Source organism: Octodon degus, unplaced genomic scaffold (genome assembly GCF_000260255.1).
Source record: "Octodon degus isolate 3935 unplaced genomic scaffold, OctDeg1.0 scaffold00046, whole genome shotgun sequence".
In the NCBI taxonomy this organism is placed as follows: Eukaryota; Metazoa; Chordata; class Mammalia; order Rodentia; family Octodontidae; genus Octodon; species Octodon degus.
In genome coordinates, this window is record NW_004524622.1 from 10,254,497 (window position 1) to 10,260,972 (window position 6,476).

Below are 6,476 nucleotides of genomic sequence, written 5' to 3' on the forward strand. Positions count from 1 at the left end.
AATTAAAGATAATAGAGATGGGAAACATATTAAACATTTCAAAGAAGAATAAATAAGATTATTAATATATCTATGGAAGTGATCTCAAACCCATTGTTAACTGAAATGTCTATTAAAACCATAATGGGATAATAATTAATGATTGCCAAATTAGAAAAAATAGCTTTAAAATGTTCTATGTTGACCCAGATGTGGAGCACGGAGAGCTTTCACACAATAGTAGAAAGGGGAAAATTTGAAAACAGTTCGCTATTGTCTAGTAAAGTTGAATATTACATAGACACTGATGGGTTCTTTTAGGACCGGGTGAAATTAATACCCTAGATCAGTGGCAGCAGACCTATGGCACATGTACCAAGTGATACAGAGGTTGTTTGTATCATTAAAAGTTTAAATGGATCACTACCAGTGCCCTAGATGAACTCTTGGATATGCACAGGGCAAATGTAAGAGAACATTTACTACAGATTTTTCATAGTAAGTTTTAATTAGAAAGAGTATAAGCCCAAAACAGTAATAACAAATTTAATAATAAATTTATTTATTTAATAAATTTTTGACAGTTAAGTCAAAATACATAATTTGATGCACAATGGAACAATATAGAAGTAAAAATAAAAAAGGCATTTATACATAACAAGAAAAGTTTCAAAAGCAATACAGAATAGTAAAATCAAATTACAGAATGACTTATGTTATATGCAGTTCCGTGACCAGGTAAAACTATGCAATATGTAGTTTATGTATATTAACTTCTATGATAAAACTATAAAGAACACAGGAACTAATTAGTGTGAAATACAGGGTAGTGGTAGAAGTAACCACTGGGGAAGGTGGGAGAGATGAGTTGATTTTGAAAAAGCTTTAAGGGAAATTTCAAGGTATTGGAAACATATTTTTTTAAATAAGCTAGTTTACATTTAAAATTATTCTTTTTATGTTTATATATTGCATATTCTTAAATAATACAGATTATTTGAAAAGTAATCTGATTGATAAATTAATGACTTCTTTTTTTCAGTTAAAAGCTTATCATAGAAATTGAAGAGACACCTTGTTCTCCCTCCTTTGTGTTAGACTGTGTCCAAAGATGACAAATCTCTTCCATTTTGCATGTCATTGTGAAATGTAACCTGCCACTCCACAATTAAACAGAGAGAAGTCTATTGGCTCTTGTCTTGTTCTTTCTTTCTTTCTTTCTTTCTTTCTTTCTTTCTTTCTTTCTTTCTTTCTTTCTTTCTTTCTTTTTCTCCCTCTCTCTTTCTTTCTTTTTATGTATTTAATACAAGGTCTACAGGGTCTCACTGCACAGATTGGACTCATAGCAATCCTCCTGTTTTCAGCATCCCAAGTGGTGGGATTACAGGCATGTACCATGATGTTCAATCTCTATCATCATCTCAGTGTGTCCCAGGGGCAGGGCTGGCACAGCATGCCGGGGATCTAACCCTGGTCCCTGTGTCTGCCTAAGCAGGTACTTTAATCTGCTGAGCTATCTGGCTGGCCCTTCCTAGATTCTTGATTGCCTATGTGGCTTGCTTTGACCATCAGGATGTGTTAGAAATGATATTGTGCAACTTCTGAGGCTTGACCTTAAAAGAACTTAAAAGTTTCAGTTCTTACTGTCTGGGATCTTGAGATCACCACACTGCAAAGAAAACAGAAGGGAGACCACATGGAAGAGAGCCCCAGTCACTGCAGATACCTCGTATGAGCCAGCCCCTAGCACGCACTTCTGCATACAGCCAAATAAATTGACCTCGGGGAGGCTAGTAGAAGAATGATGAAGCCAACCTTTAAAATCATGACTTATAATAAACAACCATTAATGAGTTAATGGTATCTTTTGATACTAAACTTGGAGGAGGCTTATTAAGTAGCATTACAAAATATAGTCTCATCTAGTCCTCATAGTAGAACACGTGATTGGTGAGGATCCCTCTAAGTAGATATGAAAGCAATCCCTTCTGAAAGTGCCTAGTGCCAAATAGATAATGGGAGAATCAGCACTGGACAGAGGCAGTGTATTTTGAAAGGGCCCCAGATCAGAACAGCAACTACACTACTTGGAACTGGATGCAGGTACTGCCCCAGTCTCTCAGGTGTCACATGAAAAGAAGGGTTTCTATGTGACTCTCTGTATGTGGAGGTGATCACCAGTCACTTGGACACCTCTAGCCACAGGCTGTGCACACTTGAAGTTAGATTTCATTTAATTTAGAAAAAGTAAGGAAGTGTGACATTTCTTATCTGTGAGCGTCAACAAGCAATTTACATATTGTACACTGGCATATGTGGCTAGGATTATCCTCTCATTCCTCTCTTACTTCCTAACACCACCCACATCCTTTAGGATCTGGACCAGAGCCTTAGTACAGATGGTGACAAGAAGAGGTATAGCAACCTAGTACTAAATGGAGGCACTAAGGACAAGATTAATCTGCTTAGGACCTGGAAACATTGGAGGTTGAGGGAGTTTTCCTTAATTCAGGAAGTTGACTATTGCTAAACATTGGATTTGAGGATTAAAAATAAAAGTGGAGAATGAATTCTGACATGAAAAGGAGAAAAAGATAGTAGTGGGCATATGGGGTCTCTGCAGCCTGGCCCACAGGCCTATTTTGAAGCAGCTGTCCAAAACAGAGATACCCTGGAAAATTGCTTTCATGAGCAGTGAGAAGTCTCACCCTCTGAACTTCCTGATTTTAGGGGCAGAGACTAGAGGAGAAACACATCTGATAAGGCCCTAGAAATCCCAGAAGCCAGCTATGCTGTGGCAGTGTTGCCATCATGGGCGAGCCCCGGAAAGTCAGCAGGTTGGATGTACATAAATGAGTGAATATGAGGGGCCCAGGAAGTAGAGAACAACAGATCCATCTATTCCCAACTCAGCAGGAGGCACAGGTAATGTGTTTTAGACACAACTCATGGAACAAAGGACAGCTTAATGAAGAGCTGATTTCAGTTGTGTGCATAGGGGTTAGAGAATATGATAGGATTGGTGCAGAACCCTGGGTCAGTGACAGCAGAGAGCCTTTCTTACCACCGGTCCTACAGTGGGGAGGGGCAAAACCAGTTGCTAGAACTAAAGGAGAAAGCAGTGGAGGGGGCTGCCAGACAGCAACTGTGGAGCTGTTGCCTTTGCAAATCTTGTTGGCAATGGGTACTGCCTTGGCCAATCTGACTGATACAGAAGGCAAAGGAACCTGGTTAAAATAGAGCTCCACAGATTTTTCCACAGGGATGCAAGTGGGGTGAAGAGCAGCCAGTGTATCTACAGAGGTAAGTGGAAGACCTCAGCACATTTCAAGGCCAATCAATATGGCTCTGCACCTTCCTTCAATAGTGGTGATCCACCTCCCACAGGGGAGACCAGAGAGGAGGTGTAGATAGGCGCAGGCAGTGGCTCGGGAACAGGGCTGGTGTAGTCAATATTATCATTATCTTGGTAAAAGAATGCTGATACTTCTATCTTTAAAAACTTTACAGCTTATTATCTAAAAGAGATACATTCATTTATAGTAGCAACCAATCTACAAAATACAGAACAAATACAAAGAAGGGAACACATCATAATAGCAATTTTGTCACCTGGAGCAAATAATCATTTCAATTTGGTGTATCCTTCGAGTGCTTTTTCTATGTGTATGTGCATGTGTGTACATGTGCAAATGTATATATGTGTGCTTGTGTTGCACACCTGTGGATTCATTACAATGATTGAACTACTGTGCAATAGGAACATGTCAAAGCTTTGTGTTTTTACTACTTGTCTTTATAGTCTTAAGGAAATGAAGGAACATGTTCTAGCTGTCACTTTTACCATTGTGGTGATACGCTAGGATGAATTAGACAAATTGATGTGTGCATTGTGGCATTAGAGACACAAACCACACATTCATATGAACAGTGAAGCAACTGGGAATTTCTTTAGAAAAAGGTTTGATTATATGTTCACATAAATTTAGTTACTAAATAATTGATTTTGTAAATTTCCATTTCTTTTTAAGTAATTTTGTATTTTCAAAATTAAGATCTCTCCTATGGGCAATTTCTATCCTACTCTTTTCACTTGCCATTATATTCTATTTTGCTGTGCCATTGAATACTAGGTGAATGAGTTGGGCGTAGTAGTGCACACGTGTAATCCCAGCACTCAGGAGGCTAAGGCAGGAGAACTGCCCTGAGTCTTAGGCCAGCCTGGGCTACATTGTGAAATCCTGTCACAAGCAAGCAAGCAAGCAAGCAAGCAAGCAAGCAAGCAAACAAACAAACCCAAAAATAAATAAGTAATATTGAGTGAAAAATATTGACTTCCTTTCCATAATCCCTGAAAGAACCATCCTTGAATACATGAACCATTCAGTCCTAAACCTTTTCATCATAGTTATTTGGGCCAGAGGGAGGTCAGAAGTAGAAAAACCACAGCTCAACTACACTTACTAATCAGCTACCTTTGCATAACATTTTAGCCTGAGGGACATGGGCAACAGTGAATATTTTGCTCATACCTTCTTTTGTCACATGGGTATGGTCAGTCCTTAGGACATATTCGTTGAAGGTCAGCTACTTTGTGAAAAGATTGGCAACATTAAAATCTTGACACATATTGTCAAGTCAGTCTTCAGGACAGTCATACTATACATACCTTCATATACTGGAAAATGCCTGTCTGACCTCCCCTTTTCAATTTTAATGTTCATTTATTTCAGAGGTCATCCATGAGCATGATTATAATAAGAAAGTGGTAATGGAAGCCCATGAAGGGGCCTTAATTACAGTCTGATTCTTCTTTTTTGATCATTTTACATTAAAAAAAAACCACTTTACTGGGCTCCAAGTTCTCTAAGACCAGTATTAAGTGGTCACCATGGAATTCAGGTTGGAAGGGACCCTTGTGGTATCAGGAAGACAGTGACAGAGTGTAAAGATAGCCCAGGAGAGAGGCAGAAGGTGTGAGGACACTGAGGCAGAGTATAGTGCAGGTGAAGGAGAATGCTGGCAAGGAGACCGTGGACCTGAGTCCCGTGCATTCACACCTGGCCTCTTTATCAGGGTTGGAAGACCCAATGTGGCAGTCTTCTTTCCCTGCAAACTTTAGTCCAGTGGGGACACTTGGTAAGGATTTTTAAAATGTTTTGTATTTGAAGAGAATAAGTGATGAGATATCAGAGAACAATATTCTTCTGGGGACCAGGTCAGTGGCCTGAGCAACTTTGCTTAAGGCCAGTGTGGAATGGAGGCAAAGGTTTTCTGACTGCTAACCCAGGGGTCAGCAAAGTACTGCCCACAAATTGAGAGCTAAAGATGGGTTTGGTATTTTTAAATAGTTGAAAAACGATAGAAAAAATATTTTAGGGTGTGTAAAAGTTTTATAGCATTCAGATTTCAGCATTCATGAATAAAGTAGTTGGGCTCCTGTGTGTCCTGCAGCATCGTGTGATGCAATGCAGTCCTCAGCCCCTGGCCGGCCCACGCACCGGCAAGGCAGGTGACCAAGGGCGTGTGTGCTGATGGGCAATGGCTCGGTGCAGGGCTCGGTCCACTTCAAGCAGCAGGCAAACAGGCCGGTTGTGGTAAAGGGACAAATTACAGGATTGGTTGAAGGCCAGCACGGATTCCATGTTCCTCAGTTTGGCAATAACACACAAGGCTGTACCAGTGTAGAACCTCACTTTACTCTTCTATCCAAAAAACACGGTGGGCCAAAGGACAAAAAGGGGCATGTTGGAGACCTGGGCAACGTGACTGCTGGCGCAGATGGTGCGGCCTGCGTATCTACTGAGGATTCTCTGATCTCACTCTCTGGGGTGAATTCCATCATGGACCACACAATAGTGGTCCACGAGAAACCAGATGAGCTGGGCGAAGGTGGAAATGAAGAAAAAACAGAGACAGGGAATGCTGGAAGTGGTCTGGTTTGTGGCGTAATTCAGATTGCCCAGTAAACATTCTCTGCTATGTGGTCTGAGGCCTAGTCACTTGTGTCATCTGCTAGCTATAGAAATTTCACTTGAAAAGCATTAAATGCTGTAATCTTGAAAGTATAATTTGTGTGACTTTTTCTTAGTTGCTTAAAGTGCTTCTGTAACAAGAACTGATTTATGTTCCCTTGGAAGATTTGTATGGTTTTATAAAACTCAATTAAAATGCCTGTTTCAAAAGTTACATTTCTTGTTATATAGGTCTTACTTTATCTTGGTCTTAACCATCCAGCAGAAAAGTATGAAAATGAAGTATAAAAAGTAAAGCCACATTAATATGCTGAGCTGTAAAAAGCTCAAGTCAACAACTTTGGACACTGCCAGTCTTATGGAAAACCCACCAGTATTATGGACTACTGGATCATATTGGGAGATTCTGCTGAATTCAAGCACCTACAATATTTAAATGACAATGGAATACCCTTCTCTGACAGAACTAACCAAAAAAGTGGAATAGAAATGAAGGACCCTTTTGTATCTGTATACTCAAAA

At 39.9% G+C, this 6,476-nt stretch overlaps 1 pseudogene; it reads left to right on the forward strand.

The window, feature by feature from the left end:
• Positions 1-2,790: 2,790 nt before the first annotated feature.
• LOC101559812 lies at positions 2,791-6,152 on the forward strand (annotated as a pseudogene).
• The last annotated feature ends 324 nt before the right edge of the window (positions 6,153-6,476 follow it).